The sequence below is a fragment of the Conger conger genome, chromosome 4 (assembly GCF_963514075.1).
Source record: "Conger conger chromosome 4, fConCon1.1, whole genome shotgun sequence".
Taxonomy (NCBI): domain Eukaryota; kingdom Metazoa; phylum Chordata; class Actinopteri; order Anguilliformes; family Congridae; genus Conger; species Conger conger.
In genome coordinates, this window is record NC_083763.1 from 63,013,361 (window position 1) to 63,028,574 (window position 15,214).

The window sequence follows — 15,214 nt, forward strand, 5'->3', positions numbered from 1 at the left end:
TTTACACCTAGGAATAACAATCTATTATTTCATTGAGAATGGTATTACATTAAGCTGCGGTTGTTAATCATTTTCCTTTTGGAGTTCTTATAGCTACCAATTGCACTGTTATTGCACAGATTCAATATCTCCTAGATCAACATTAAATGTATCTGTAATCAAGTACACTGTATATGTAGTCTGTCTGCCCTTTTAAAATGATATCATGATAATATTCACAGAGTAGATAGTAAAAACAATAATAATAATGACAATAATAATAATAATAATAATACTTTTATATACAAACATATATTATCATCATTATTATTATTATTATTATTAGCAGAATATAACAACAACAATGGCAATAGATGCAGGTAGTCATGTATCAGAGTGGAAAAGTATGGCCTCAGGCAAAAGCCCTCACAAGACAGTGTGTGATCATACTCAGCAGCTGTCATATGAGGTAAGGTAATACAGCATATGAATATTTTGGACACTTCCAGTTCACTATAGTCACAGGGCTTAAATCCTAATTTACCTTTTACACCATACTACTGTGAAATTTGGACGATCAGCTAATCAATGGTAAATGCATAACAAAAACTAACATAAAATATAAGTCATGTCCTCTAGATTTGTATTCAGATAAACCCTTAACCTGAGAGTACAATTGAAAAAGCAAACACCTTGAGATCACAAAAGGAACAGCATTTTGCAGATCACCAAGCAGTTGGAATTTAAATTTAAATGCACAGGAAAACAAAGACTTTAAAACTGGCAGGTTGATGTGGGAGGCACCTGCATATTTTAAGTCCCTGCATATGTGAAGGGGTTACGACCAGAGCTCAGAAAATCTAAGAGCAAATCCGCACGGTTAAACAGGGATGAAATGAGAACAATGCCCAGACAAGTGAATTACCTGCATGGCACAAATACCGACTACTGGTTGCTTTGCAGCTAGGCAACTGGCATTGTGCTGTTTGTATTTATCAACACAAAAGGGACATAGCAAACATCACTTATCCTGTTTAATGGCTGTGTAATTGTTGAGAAGTTGTCATATCTGCTTGTTTGCTTTGCCTTTGCCCTGTACAAAGGGCAGTTGGTTGTTTTTTTTCCCTTAGTACGGTGAATAACTGTAATAAGAAAGGACAGATATACATCAGTTGGGCAGGTTGATTAAATTCTGATGTATTTTCCCACTTTCTTTTAGTGCTTCTGCTGTAAAGGAGGAAAATCAAATGGGAAACATCTGAGGGGACACGGGTCATAGGCAGTGGAAAGACTTAAAGCTGTTTGCCCGTGATAGCAGTGTGACTGGCCCTCAGAACTGGGCTAACGGGGGTTATAGTCACTCTCTTATGTAGAGTCTAACACTAAGAACTATGGAAGGTAACGGGGGAATTTTCAGTAACATGTAAACAAATAGGAGAATGAACGAATGTGGAAATTGAAAGAAATATTATACTAATTAATATTATTTATTAAATAGATAATGATATTTTAATAGGCAGCAACTTCATTGACCTGGAAATAGCAGAAAATATGTGGAAAAACCACTCATATTCTTGAGAAATAATCTCAATTAAGCATCATACTATATACCTCTGAGCTTTCTCTGTAAACCTGAGATTAAATGACACTCAAAATAAAATATGAAATTATACATGTTTATTACATACATATTAATTACATATATGACTGTAGAATGTTTATAGCAGCAAAAGAGTAGGGCTTTGAATGGGTACTTTACTTCCACCTTCACTGGAACAACTTTGGACAACCGGAACCCTACAGTATGGCTGCAGTCAGCAGTTGTCCTGGATGCATTCACCATTTACATTGCAATGACAACATCAATATTAATAAAAATGTTACTCAGGACAGATGCAGATCCCTTTTCCCAGTTTCATGGAAGAGATACTCAAGTCTGGGGTGCATTTTTAATATCAGTTTTGTTTTTTGTTTTTTTGTATTTTTCAGACACTAGACACAGAAGAGCATCATGGGAGATTACACATTTAGTAAACAAAACAGGAAGTTAGAAATGTATTTTAACCCATTAAGTATTGCCCCTTTTCTTGACACAAGCTTAAAAATGACATACCCAAAATTAAATGGTTACTATTCTTGAACCCTTTCGACTTTGTTTTCCAAGAGTCAGAATTTCTCTAAATGTTACTAAAACATAGTTAAAGAAGCTCAAACATAGTGAAAGTTGGAGTTATAAAGTGTAAAATACTGCATTTTGTTTACTAAACTATACAACACTTTCCCTGCTTGTACTTTACCCTACCTCTCTGTCCCAAACTCCCTTTTCTTGCAGCTATCCTCAGACAGCAACAGGTCGATCATAAAAAATAGGTGCAATAATCACAATAATTCCACCTTGTATATTAATATATTCATTGTGGTTCATTGATTGAAGTTTTTGTCAAATACCTAACCCCCATCAACACGTTCCATAATTGAGCATTACTCCAGAGAAATTTTAACTAAAGGATGGACATTCTATCAACGTTTCTCAGAGTTTTTGGAATGAGAAACTGTTATTCATTTGGTGGACACTTGTGAAAGGGACATTGACATGACCTTATTTCTTCTTGTATGTGGATTTCCAAAATGCAGACAAGGTGATGTCCCCCACACTTGTTTTACCACCCCCATGTTACAAAAATATTCAACTGTTGTCGCTAAAGTAATAGCATCTTAAAATAGGTTATACAGATAGGACCATGAGTTTTAACGCTTTCAAATTGTATATCCTGTTACCATAAGATGAAACTAGTGATTGAACCTGAAAAAAGGAATGTATACTAAAAACCCCTCACCGGCCCAGCCCTAATACCAAAATGCATCTGCCCTTTGCACAAGGACTTAGGACAACATATCCAAAAAATAATATTGGCCAATATTTCCTCTATAATATGAAAAATATGAATTTCAGACAAAACAAGAAATAGTTTGAAGTAAAATGAAAGAGGTGAGCAAGTAATGTGAAGCATGTAGCACAATTGTGAACAGAACCACATCCATGTCTAGAATTGTAGGTTCCTGTACTTCTGTACTATAGATTTTTCAGTAGTTTCAACTAAAATAGCAAAAACTGAGGCCACTTTAAAATAAACCGCAAAATTACATTTCTAGGAAATCCTTGTTTTCTTTTTTGGGGGGTTTCAGGTGTAATTCGTCTTTCAACATTACTGGTGTTACAGTATAATTTATCATTTACATATTTTAAAAGCTGTGGAAATAAGGAACATTTTGCTGTGAACATGGAACTAGTTATTTTCAAGAGAATTCTTATTATAAAAGCATCAACTTTTAATTGCCTCAGAAGTGTCCTTGTTAAATCATCTTAATCCCATTGAGTTAATGATGACTTTACCTTCCAGGCAGACATCTTTTTTCTAATGACAGTAATTTGCATATGATTTATTTAGAGAACAAGAGGGTGAGCTAATTTTATTTTGAGATTTTCCTTTGTTTTAGGAGTCATTAGCAGCTCTGTCTAATCTGATTTTTACAATTTCATCAGGCCATTTTGGAAATCCTCTCTGAGCTCATCAGAAGGATGCATTTATTCCTAAGTGTGCTCTATTGCATTAGCACACAATAAAGCAGCCAGGGACTGCTACAGATGTTTATGCGCAATTCAGTTAACACTCTGCCAATTTAGTTTTTATTGAGACACAATCAATTTTTATTCATTTTAAAGCCAAAATGCTTTCTTTTATTGTGTGCTGTCTGTCCACTTATTATGAGGCTAAACAAATTATTCTACTGTTTGCACTAAATGGTAATGTTTAGGTAAAAGATTTGCTTATTTTAGATGGAGGGCCATGCCTATTTCCCAGATGCTGTCAAATGCCTATCAACATGTCACCCTGCTCTTGAGCATGTTCAGTGTTTGTTTGATGTAGTACATGTACGTAGCAGAAAACAGGACACATTGACAGTGCATTTACTTGAAGGATTTGGCATTGCTTCATCGGTATACCTCATAGGCAAAATCAGGCCCTTCACATAGCTGGTGACCCCTCCATAAGTACAGCTTGTAAATTGTATTATATGAAATGCATTTACTGTAGTCATTTCAAGGTACTTGCAAGAAGTGCAAAGGTACAGGATTGAACATCCATATACAGTATATACACTCAGTGAGCACTTTATTCGGTATTTATTAAACTTATTTGTCTTCTGCTGCTGTAGCCTATCCACTTAGTGGTTTGATGTGTTTTGTGTTCAGAGATGCTCTTTTGCATACCACTGTTGTAATGTGTGTCAAACATTAACTGAAGCTTCTGACCCGTATCTGCATGATTTTATGCATTGCACTGCTGCCACACAATTGGCTGATTAGATAATCGCATGAATAAGTAGGCGTCCAGGTGTTCCTAATAAAGTGTATCTGTTATGAACACAGATTGTGTCATTTTGTATGAAAGGAAAACATTTTGTGGCTACATTATAAAGTTATCATGTATATATAAATTTGCTAAATGCTATACTGAAATGGCATTACAGTAACAGACCAGTTCATGCAGAATCTAATGAATTTATTAAACTCATTTGAACTAGTTTCATTCAATATTCTTTTATCAGAATGATAGCAGTGCCCTAAAATGTCTTCTTTAAGTTGAATCACTGAATTAATGCATATCTGAGGATACCATGCTAAAATCAGTTGCACTTCGGCAAAGTGTAGCAGGCAAACAGGGATACCTAGCTTTGAAATATATCCATCTTCAGAATAAGAAAAAGAAGGATGATGAAACAGATGACCGTGATTGTAAATCATGAACATTATTCTTCATTCTGATATATTACACAGTCTAAATGCTACATGGCATTACAGCTAATTTATAATCATTATATCACCAAAGCCAGTAACATCAGGTGATTGGGAGAAGGGGAACTCTGTCCTGGGCCTTGGCAGACTTTATCCAAGTTTTTCAGGGCGTTTTCTGACACGCCATGGGAGTGAAACATACTGCCACCAAAGGTGTGAATATTTACAACTCCCAGCGGACCTTCGTGCTTCTGGGCTCACTGCTGGAACCAGTAAGGGCCTCCTTGTTTCATTTCTACAAATTTATTAGCATCCAGATCCATTGGAGACCCGGCGAATGACTGTTGAATGTTTAAATGGAAAATAAACACCCTTAGGAAGCACTAGAAGTGAGAACTGTATTAAGTTAGCTGGGGGAGAAAAGGGAGAGAGGCAGAGAGAGAGAGGGGGGTGGTGAGAAACAGAGAGAGAAGGAGAGGGCAATTTGGATCTGTTTTGAGATTCACGCAAGGTTTCAGGAGAAGGGCACTTTGATGTCCCAGAGTCCCATGCATGGCTTGTTGTTATATTGGAAAAGACAGCCTATTGTTGAGCACAAATTAACAAAATGAGAAGTCAAGACTTTTTAATGAACAGTTGAATGCACTCGAAATGAAAACCAGATGTTCTCTGTTAACTTTACTCGCTAGAAAGTCCCCCCCCCCCACAACCAACCCCAAATGTAGAGGAGCTAAATGGCCCATCTGCTAGGCTAAGTATACTCCAAGAAGAACTTCTCTTTGTGTAAGTGACAATATTATACAGACCATAAACAGTTCATATGTTTTATTGTTGTTTATAGATCATTTGTTTCATACTTTAATGTTTATAAAAAATGAATAGACAGACATGTAACATTGCCCCATATTTCCTGGCATAGCTTTCATTCTGTATTTTTGTGTAAACCATTGCACTGGATTTTGAAAGCTTTGCAGCTAATCGGTTTGCAAGTGAAAAAGGAGTTAAAATGTCCCACAGCACAGTTTTGGCATTATAAAATTTAAGATTTGAGTCAGATTTGACAGATTTTTTTTTTTTAACTGTAATGATGTGCTTGTAATTTACTTAATTTTTCTAAGTGACAAATCTAGCCTGTTGTCATGACAGCAGTCTGTCATTGGGTTACTGTACCTGTGATGAGTTCAGCTGGACCTATCAGCACATGGATAAGAGTGGTGCAGTACTTTTCTGCTTAAGTGCTCCTGAAGACTAGCAGCCTGCTAAGAAAGGTTACTAATGGGTCCCAAATGACTGTGATATCACTTTTTTGGTATCAGATATGCGTGCCGTACACATTATATTTTTCACAGAGGCACATTTTACCAAACTATCACTGATTGAGAGATAGAGACTTTGCTTTTATTATTTTTTTTTGGTTTTGGTCCTTGCACTGGAAAAGATTCCCTATGGAATGGGATTTTTTTCTGAAGACATATTTGCAGATACAGTATAAGAAAGCTGCTCACATCATTCTGAAACGACTGCCAGTGACATTGCAGTGTTTTTGAAAATGATTTTCGGATCTATTTTGGTACAGGTCCGGAATGCTTTCAACGAATGGACGAGATGACAAGTTATCATTGATCTGCCCTTTCATCTTACTGAGACGGATCCATTAAATAATGGATAAACCCATGTGCATTACCACACTCCACTGTCCTCAGACCATTAGCTGGAGCTATGAGCACCAGCATCTTCCAGACCTCAGAGGCCCTTTGGCTTTCATTTAATTAAATTATCCCATAATGAAATCTCCTATAATGAGATTAATTTTAATTATTTATCAGGAGCTGATTTGCGCTAGAGACCGTATCAATTATGTATGGTCTGGCTAAACATTTTTCAATTCATCACCTTTTCCTTTTGTAAAAGGTGCAATTTATTAAGTGCAGTGCAGCTGCCAAAGATGCTTCCAGAGATATAACCAGGTGAACAGAGGTCACAGTGGTGTAAAGGTGCTGGAGCTACCTTTTTTAAAAAAAGATCTGTGACACATTTCATCCAAACATGTTTTAAGATCAAGGTAGCCTTCCTCACGCATGCATACTGCAATAGAGCAGAGTCTTTCTAAAAAAGTACAAATAATCACAGAAATTCAGTAGAATATTACAATTTTACCCCCAACAGCTTAATGTTCTAAATTTTATAGGGTTTAAAGGGTAAGTCTGAGATGTTTTGTGAAGTGTACTAGTAGGATTTCTTGATCACGGCACTTATTTCATTTTGATATTTATACACCAGTGGGTCTGCCAGGTTTATATGGAAAATACCCTAGTGTGAACAAACGAACACATTTGGTGCCAGGCCAAACCAATAAAATGAAATTGCCCACTGTCACACTGTGTGAATCTGCAATTAGTTGTTGTGAGTGTTTGCTTTATGTCTTTCTTGGCACTGCTGATAATATAATCTTATGAGGAATTCTAGTTTATTTTCAAACAAAAATATAATCCACTGGTTCATAATCAGCTTTTGCATACATACTGTATCTTGGAAATATGCCTGTGGTGCCACAGGCAGAAGACATGAATGTCAATAGGGTACTGAGCAGAGTTCTTTTATTAGACTTCATCAATATGCAATTAATTATTCAGGCAGAGTTCGGGGTTCTTTGGGACAGGATTTCAGCTTGCCTGCCCTTCCCTAAATTGCATAGTCATCATGCGAAGGGTCATTCCTTACAATTACAAATGCTGGGTACATTCAGGAGTGCAGGAGAGAGCACCTGCCTGCCAACAATATCTTTGCCATTACGGCCGCCATTATTTAGCAAACCGCAATATTTTTTACAATTTTTCCAAATCCAGTATAATTATTGTTGTACCGTTGCAGTAAGATGTGTCCAATACATTATCCAGTTTTACATATTCATTATCAGTAATCTTTTTTCCTCCTATATGAAAATGTGAAAAAGCTTTGTGCCAATTAAAACAGCAAAGTGTGTTGAATTATAAAGATTTAAAACCAGAACTTTTTTAAAAAAACAGTTAAAAAAAAAAAGCTGTTTTGAACAGTTGAAATGACGTATATTTAGCTTTTTGCTAAAGCAATGCTGAGTGATTATTTGATGTGTGACACTTGGGCCCCTACCTTGTATTGACCCTTCAGAACTAAACTAGTAAAGTAACTCAGTATGGTGTGTGTTGTATATCAAATGGATTGAATTAAGAGCCTGGCCTGTTCAGTGAAGTGGTCAATATGAAGGGTCAGAAAGGAAACCTAGATATTGTGGCTCCACTTGTATTTTCATTCTGTCTACATTACTTGCTAATTTAATAAGTGACCAGATGTTTATGGCCATTTCAGTTAGCATATGCAATATATAGTTTTTTTTTTTTCAAGTTTCCCTGAAATAATAGTTGCTTCATATTATGTCATGTTGTATTTCTATATTATTCTATATGTTATGTAAATGAAATATTATGATGCTAAAATTGCTAAGCAGTGTGTGATCATGCGTATTGTACATTTACAAATTTTGGGTGTGTTTTCAAGATAAGATTGGCAGAAGTTTTTTATATACTGTATTTGACTGTATTTTGAATTTGAAATTTTGGCTAAGTTTGTATTCAGTTCAGAATTTATTGTCATTTTTTATAATTTGGAAGTGGGCAACTGGGTTTTGAAATACTGGGTTTCCCCTCTTAACTTTGACTTCAAAGTTGGTTATGCAATCCAATCGAAATATGAAGTTTTCTGTGGTTTTCTAGATAATGGATAATAATGCCATTCAACACAACGGTTGGGACATAACGCACGATGCTCCGAATGTTTGCCTGAAGGGTGAGTGTAGAGTGAAAGGATGTTCATACTTCCTATTTCAGTAGAGCTGAATGCTCCCCTCATTGTGTGCAATGAGCCCTGTACCAGGTGCAGCCAACAGGCAGAGCTGTCCGTCACTGTGACTGAATGAACCCACAATTACTTGCGCTGCCCTCTAATAGTACTCATTCCAGTGAATGGTCCCACTAATTGCTCAGACCAGTCTTACCTGCTCTGCCTCCATGCAGAATCAGACTGCTCTCCTGCCCTGTATCCAAGGCAACAGGAACCTTTGCAACTGCATGCACAGGCCTAAAAAAAGACACAAGTAACTGAGCCTTGCTTGGTAGAGTTACCATGGTGGAAATGCACTCTATTTATAGATCTACCTTTTTCAGGTACCATTAGATAATTAATTAATTTATTACGCTTTGACTTCAAAACTACAAGTACAACGTTTATACTACATAAGCTTTGGGACTGAAAAGTATTTCATGTCATGAAAGGAGTGGAACAAAATGTCTGGGCACACATTCAAATAGGAAAATGGTGATGACTGAGTATTATTTTATCTCTTTGTTTGCTCCTCTGTTATGCTTTTAAATAATCTATGTGGTACAGGAATCGCTCCCCATGACCGGAATGGGTTTGTTGCGGTATGGGGGCACAGTGCTGTTCATCATGGTGGTGGTGTTGAATTAGTCACTGACATTAGTCACTCACTAATGCATGCACAAGTTCACCTCCTGGTACTTCAGCCTTTGTGATCAAGTTAATATTTTCTACTGTCGTTATGGTATCTATGGGAGTTAGTGGCCAAAGTAATTGCAATTTAATTGGACAGGGGGCAACGAGGGGAGCATCACTGCTGTGTTCCTTTCCTCAGTCGCTTTATCCCATTCAGGAATTCACCGGGTACATCCTGTTTAGATCTCATGCCATTCATTACAAAACTTTATGCGTTAAACACGGCTGTGGAGGCCAAAGGTTCATTTTAAAGAGCCTGGTTTTCAGAGCTGAAAAGATCATTTTAAAGCACAGTTTTGTTTTGATTTTAGGCATGGGCATTTTTTCCGGTGTAAAAATGTAGCACAACTATCGGCAAATAGCCAGGGTTGATCCCTTTATAGTGAGTATGGTTGGACATATATTAGCCAGTGGCCTCTCAGTCTGTTGCACTGTGGTCTGCAGTGTGATTTCCATTTCCTCAAGGAGGAAGTCACCTTCTGAGAAAGGACACAGCAGCACAGAGCACATCAGAGGAAACAAACATGGAAATTCAGATGGTCATTGTGCGCTCAGATATCAGAGTAATTCCCCTCAGAACACATGAGCAAGAGTGTCATAGAGAGGAGAGAGATGGTCCCGTATTGCTACACGTGGCATAACGTGTAGCGTGGCAGTGAAGGTTTTTGTTCTTCAAGGATCAAATTGATTTCAAATGTACCCTGAAAGTACAGTAATGTTCTCTTTGGGTACAAAGTAATACATTTTCCAAGAAAGGTACAACTTATTTATTTTCTTTTTTAGAAATTGCTTGGGAGGGGTACAAATTTATTAAACTATCGAGTCCCACCCAGCGACAAGCATGTGTACCTCTTTAGACACTTTTCACCTCTTTATTTCTGCGATTGCGTATGTTACGTTTCTTCTGCCACTCTACCCCACAACAACAGTGGAATGGCACAATAACTTTCTGGTGGGATTTGCATGTCAGTGACAGGCCTGCGGACATGGCATGGAAGCAGTCTGTGAGTCTATGGGCATTCACTTGAGCAGTCTCATGCATAGTCTTAAGCGGTTATTAACCTTTGGTTATTTTTGAACTTCTTGTCATGCCTGGAGTCATTTTATGTGACGCCTGCCTGATCGGAGGCAGGCTGCTAATAGTTCACACACTCTCCGAGCCTGCAGAAAAGCGCAACACTCAGCATCTTCTCCGGGCCTATTAAATCAATGGCATTCCCTGTTCGGATAATCCAAGTGTCTCTTTTTATATGCACATACACCAGGAGACAGAGGCAGGGAATCTCAGCTGTTAACTGCCGAACCAAGAGTTAAAAATGAACTGGGGTCTGGCACCGGTTAGCAACACGCTGCTGACACCAAATACAGCACACAGAAAAACACCCTTAGCGTCTCTTAAGCTCACTTTCTCTAACGGTTTTTGTGGGAAATGTTTAATGTAACTAAATCATGATAGCTTTTTTATATTATAATTATAAAAACTATCTGGCATAGCTTAAGAAGTAAACATATTATGATCATTCCAGTGGCACAAAATTGGACAAAATTCATAATGACAATGTAGGTTTTGCTTACCCACTGTTTACTGCTTCATTAGTTCCTGCAGTTCCCTGTTATAGGCAATACATATACCATTGCAATGCTGTGTTTATCATTAGCATTCATTATTACTTAGCTGAACATGCAGTTACCAACATATCCCCCATTGCTGAACTGAACTCAGAAAGAAAAGTGTTCTACACGCTGTACGTGGTCATAAAGCAGAGTGGCCAAGTTAAGTTTGCTGACCAGTTTAAGTGGGGGCCACGTACCTACGTCTGCCTAACGCATTTTCATCATTGAGAAGCAGCACTCCACAAATGTCAGGGGAGACATGCCTCTAACCTCTGCAGCTCGTACTCTTCCCCTGCTGGGGTGGTGCCGGGGTGAAACTAATCGTCATGCCGGACTGTCCTCTGAAGAGGGGGTATGATGACCCATCTCCCCTCCTCTCCTGCTGTGCCCTGGTGTAGCAGGGCAGCGCTGACCTGGACCCAACTGTGGCAGGCAGCTGTGGGCCTGGGAATGGCAGATCTGTGGATGCACAGGGGCCGGCAAGTAAGTGGCCCAGACAGTTGGGCTTTCTCTGACAAATGTTTTTGCGGACGTTCGGCATGCCGAGGTCAAGTCATTAGGAGGCTCGAAATTTATTGCCAAACATATCTGTATTTTAGGGTGCAGCTGACTTTAGTGCTTGGGTACTTTTAGCTTTTTCAGGAATTGCTGATTGCCAGGCATACATCTTATGGCCTGGAATAGTTAAAAACATATGAGGACATATTTGTTGATAGTCAATTAACACCCTTTTTTTCTTTCCATGCAAGTGGGTGATGTTTTATTTTTGATACACTTTTTTTTTAATGTTTGAAACAAAAAAAACTGTCAGTTGAACATTGTCATGTTTATTCTGACAGCGATTTTATGGCCAAAAGAAAATTCATGCGGTTACTGGTACCAAACAAACTGCCATGAAAAAAGGTTGCTGTAAATCCTAAAAAATGGAAAACATTCCTTTTGATTTTGCAATATTAACCATAATTTCATAAAACATGTATTTGTGTAGTGTTTATATGTCTTCCTGTTATACTGAAGTAATGTCATCAAGTCCGGTTGTTGAATTAGAACAAAAGTGCTTGACTATATTTGATAACTCAATGCACATTGTACTTTTCCAGCTCTAAGCTTTCTTGTGTATCGGTGGAATTCATTCAGAACACAAGGTTTTGATGACTTTGTATGTATGTATATATGCAGCATAACTCGCTTACTGTGACAGACCTCCCTGCTAGGGTCATAATGTCAGAGTTCTGTTCCCACTGGATGTCAGTCTACCAAGCTCCTTCTTCAAGGGCTTGTGTAACCATTTTAATCAGAAGTCCAGTATTCAAAACAAAGCTCCCATGAATTATTACACATGACATGACACTTCCCCTTTTGCAAAAAATTGCATTCTAAATCTGTAATTATATACATTACAAAACTGAGGTCAGCAAGCCACCCACCCAGCGTTTATGTAATACCCATAATGCATGTGATTGACTGACCTACCAACACCATTTCCATCAGCCACCTGCTTGACATGGTTCCCCCAGAGCTAAGCCTCTGTCAACCTGTGTGAAATCTGTCAGAAAATTCCACAAACATATTCAACATTCCTCAAATAAAATGTTTGATAATTTTAAATACTAATTTGTATTTGAGTGTTTCACATTTTCCCCTCCATGTATATCTGAAAGTGTGTAGTGTAAGGGGATTTCTTGTTTTTTATTCATATTGCTAGTCATATCATTATTGTTATTGTTGCTAAACAGTTTTCCACTAACGCTTGACTTTCTGAATTTTCAGAATGAAGACTTTTTTCTTCTAGTTTTTTGTGGCTACTTGCTCCTATATATCCTGAATTAACCACAGTGCCAAAGCTTTCCCGCATCAAAGCTAGCTAAATATGTATTTGTGTGATCCAGCATCGGTGACTGAATCCATATTCTCTGTACCTCCCTATAACTTTATAATTAACATCTCTAATTTTCTACCATACCTACTAGACTGACATAGCTGTCTAAGAATAATGGAGATTCCCTTCAGAAATCAAGGTTTTAGTGACCATACTGTAAGTGTTTACAGTGCTGAAACCATGGGGAAGCTGAAGCAATAGCACATGCACCATGCGGTACAGTATGTGGCTTATTCTCAGACAAAGGGAGATCACTTATCACTAGGTCAGGGGTTATATCAGATCATTTCAGACTTCAGTTTGTGAGAACGGGGTATGCAGATAATACAGCCGAGAAGAAAAAAAGGGCAGCTAATTTCATGGATAGAATGTAGTGGAATTACCCATGCTTTTTAGCAGAAAAGAGTCTCTAGGCCAACAGAGCATGTGGTTTTTATGACTTTCTAAGCTTCTGTCACTGTGGCACAATAGGTGTGGGGCTAGCTGGCCTCCTGCTCCCAGCCGAGTGCTGAGTGTTACTGGGGCTCACAGGCTGTCCCCAGGTGTGCTGCAGTCCTTGTAAAACCAAGGCACTTTGAACTGCAGTACATTAAAGCAGAATTCCTCCTCTGTGTCTGATGAATTTCCTCTAATGGAAGACAGTTGTTTCTGTTTCATGATCAGTTTCACAGCTTCATCCTTTGCTTGACTGGCGTTTTGAAGTGCTGCATCGTTATATTTTTTTGGTTTTACTTTTTTTAATCACACTTCTTGTTCTTTACAATTTGGATTTGAAGATGCAAGCATAAATTATTCATTTATTTATTTATTTATTTATTTATTTATTTACTTACTTACTTACTTGAGTATATGAATAACATAACATGTTTCTTTCAGATTGATGCCACATAGTCTGTGATTTCTACCATGGATCTGATTTGCCCTTGCCTAGAGTATGACAAGCCCTGTGACCTGCAGGATTAGCAAGTTAGCCAGATAACTGCAGAGTAAAACCCGGAACAGCTCTTTTTACTTCAGTCCACGTTTGAGATTTGGGCTAGTTCTAGGTTTTACTCAGTGCAGTTATCTGGCTAACTCAGTCCCCCTGCTTTGTGAAACAGACCCCTGGTTTCTGGGAGTTACTGCAGCCAGACCTGTCTTTGAATGTTTTCACATCCATCGCATAATTTGTGTGAGACTAATCAGCAGTTTGTTTATGAAGAAGGTCAGGTTTTGCTCTAACTTTCATTCGCCACATCAAAGCGCCGTGGTTCCTTGTAATTCATTCTGTGAACTTTTCATGTTTCTGTCTGTACTGTCAAGTGCTTTACTGTGGTGCCACCGTGTCATCAACAAAGATTATCTTCAGAGCAGAGCTAAAATAGTATTTAGCTTGATCACTTGCCTTCTGTTCTACTGCGGTTGTTATTCTGGGTTGATAAAAAGGAAAGGAAGTATGTCTACAATGTGACATTTTGCTAAATAAACATGTATCTGCCAAAAGGCATTTACACGATTACATTTTGTAAGTGTTTAAATGCAGAAAATTGATGTGAAATGTTTTCTTCTTATTAGAAATATCACTATTATATTTCAACATCGTATACTGTATATTATTGTGATGGCAGAATGCTCACTGACCACACTGAGCATTGACTAACCAACCATAGACCAATAGCACAGAAAATAACAGCTAGTAATAAGAAGCACTAGATATTGATACAGTTGGTAAACGTCCAATACATTCTGATACTGTATATGCTATGAGTCTCCAACTCTAGCTTACTGGCTAACATTCTTGTACATTTAGAAACTTATTTTCACTGACTGTATAAAAAGTCAGTTTACTTGGAAGTCTGCATCCATACACTGCAGTGGCATTATCTTAATGCTTATGTCTTGCTTCTAAAGCCATGGTTGCCTTTAACAACCCGAGAATTCTCATTGATAAGCAACATCTTTCAACTTGTTCAAATGCAAGCCAACCACAAATACAGCAAAAGTGCAATGCAGAATAACGTAGGTATCCAAAACCAATAGTCATGCACCTAAGTGGAGTGTCTAAAAGTGTAGCTTAAGGTTTAGGTCTCTGCTGACTAATTGACAAAGAACTCTACTTATCCTGAAAACGTGAAATATCCTTTTTACACACATGCAATGTGTGTGTGTGTCTGTGTCTGTGTGTGTGTGTGTGTGTGTGTGTGTTCCCCTTACATTTTATAATTGTATAATTTTTCCCTTACATTCTAACATTTGTTTCAAGGGAATTCTGAAACTGCTAATGAAATCACTGTGTCGGCCTAAACCAAGTGCATATTTGTGACCAGAGATGGCCAGAGGTCAGGCAGTATGGGAAGGCATGACGCGCACGGTCATGGTGAGCAGCCTAAAACAATAAGGGAAAATGCACACCACAG

General features: G+C 37.9%; 1 protein-coding gene across 4 annotated transcripts in view; it reads left to right on the forward strand.

Moving 5' to 3' along the window:
- The window catches only part of eya1 (EYA transcriptional coactivator and phosphatase 1), an 85,206-nt gene that overhangs the window by 17,493 nt on the left and 52,499 nt on the right, over nucleotides 1–15,214 (forward strand). Inside the window, exon 1 of one of the 4 annotated variants that reach the window (XM_061238409.1) lies at nucleotides 11,350–11,422. The exons of the other annotated variants lie outside the window; for them this stretch is intronic. The gene's annotated coding sequence lies outside the window, so the exon portion shown is untranslated. Of the gene's footprint in view, nucleotides 1–11,349; nucleotides 11,423–15,214 lie in introns of those variants that run through there. 4 annotated transcript variants of the gene reach the window in all.